The following is a 2,464-nucleotide window of genomic DNA, read 5'->3' on the forward strand; positions in this document are numbered from 1 at the left end:
TTTTGTTTTTGAGTTGTCAAAACAGAAAAAGTTTTACTTTCTCCATTTCAAAATAATCTTAGTTAGTATTTTTACCAGTCACCAGACAAGTTACGCTTTTAGAACTTTTAGGTGTCTACTGATTAAAAGAATAATATTTAAACATTTAAATTATACTCGTATTCCAGATGTTTATTAGAGTGCACATACCTATCAGATTTTTTGTTAATTTTTTCATTTATCATCTGTCGATTTCTCCAATATTACTCAATCATCAGGGAATTTAGACTCACAAAATAATTCGTAGTATGTAAGTATGCGAAGGCTGCTCTAATTTGCATGTAAATATTTCCTAATTACCATATAAACTAGTAGACTAAATTGTTTTTTTGGAAAGGATATATAATTTAAATTTTAAAATAATTTACGTTTTCGTTCGAAATCATGGCCATGAATACTTTTTTTTTACTTTCAAATGTGCATTTAGGTATAATTTCTACGTAATTCTTAACATTTTTGTATAACATATAAACCTCCCATTTTTGTGTTAAAAATTTAAAATAACTACTTACAAAGGGTTAATTTTTCTACACATACTATAAAGTGGAGATAGATACAGATCACATTTATGAAAAGGAATGAATTAATCAGAATTTTTATGATGTTATGTTTTATCACAGAAGGTATCAAACAATACCTAAGTACTATAATTACAAGACCGTTTCTCAATTAAGCATCCATAACTACTGTAATAACGTTTGTTACTCACCTAGGGTACCTGCGGTTTACGACCTTACATCTATTAATGTCGGTTATAATTTTTTAAGAACATTTAGCAATATTTATATTATAAATATCTAAATTAACGTATTTAATTTAATGTGATTAAGTACGACACACTTAGTATAATTAATACCTGATTGTTTAACTATTCGTGGAATACAAGTGGCGCCATCTATCTAACAAGTATGGAATGAGAACATTATGAAATTGCACAAAAATGCCATCTTAAAATTGTCAGCTTTCAAAATAGGTAATAAGTGTAAGAATAATTATTTCCCCTAAATGTTGCTTCTAATCACGAGAGAGAAAGAAAGTGTTTTCAACTTACGCGGTATTGTTATCTAAGCAAGAAATGTCAAATATGAGTTTGCTACAACGGCAACGCTTGGAGAAGAGCAAATGATTAATTTAGAAAAACACAAGATCGAAACAGAAGTCTTGTTGAGTTTCTTATCACAGGCAACATGGAACAGTCGACTTTGGGGTTACAGCTGTAGGTACGACAACAATAGATTAGATAGGAGTTGGCCTTCTCACTTGAGCTGGAGATGGGATAGTGACCTCTTTCGATTCATTACATCATTTTACGTATCAGTTTTCCCAATAGATAAGACATAAGCTGTTTCTCACGGTTTCAAGCGCCTCCCGGGGGAATCTCTTCCAGTACACGAATAAAGTATACCCTATGTCACACCGAGAGAGTGTAGCTTCCTAACAGTATAATATTTTTCCAGCTCGGTTTAGTACTTTCGGAGCTTTTATACAAACAAATAAACAATATAATGTTTCATCTTTACTAGATTAGTATTGATGAATACATTTTCTAAAACTCCCACACTTAAATCACTTCAGATCATTGACACCTGCGGTAATGCTCATTGTTAGTACAATAATGTCAATAGCGTCCGTAATACAAGTGATAAATAATGTATAGACTACCCGGCAGTCTTTCACTGAACTCGTGAGAATTTAATTATAAACTGGATTCTGAGACTTCATCCAATAGAAGTAATGAACTGTAATGTAACGCTGAAGTGTTAATAGTCTTTGAAGCTCATTTGATGTCCAGCGACAACACTTTTACCTGCAATAAATCATATATTCCTCCTCAGTCTCTTAAGTTTCACTATTATAACGCCGATATAAATCTTAAGATGACATCTCGTTCGTCAAAGAGAAATGTAACATTATGTAACTGGATCCTCATTTACGCTTGCAGAGGTCTAAATGGCTTCTGCAAACTTCGAAATGCTTACGATTAATAACCCGTTTTAATAAGAACCTCTTATTAGCATCAGTGTCATTGAACATACCTTGTCTGAGACGAGCCAGCCATCATTGCATTGTAAAGTGACCTTTCACTATACTTAGATAGTTATACAGGTAAGCCAGTTTACAACGTTCAGACAAACTTGCTCAGACAGACAGTCTCGATTTTTGCACACATATTAAATTAATCACTAGTAAAATGTGTGATGCATCCGACACTTGCACACATTGACGTACCCATAAGAACATACTTAAAATATTATTTTGAATTATACACAGTTGGCAAGACTGTAAATAAAACGGCAACAAAAATAAATAACAAGTGAAACTTCTTTAGTATAACTTACAACGATCACTTATCATATTAAATACGTATTCATTCGCATAATGTATTATTTAATGTTATTGTGTCATTATTACGAGAGATACGAAA

The sequence above is a fragment of the Helicoverpa armigera genome, chromosome 9 (genome assembly GCF_030705265.1).
Source record: "Helicoverpa armigera isolate CAAS_96S chromosome 9, ASM3070526v1, whole genome shotgun sequence".
Classification (NCBI taxonomy): domain Eukaryota; kingdom Metazoa; phylum Arthropoda; class Insecta; order Lepidoptera; family Noctuidae; genus Helicoverpa; species Helicoverpa armigera.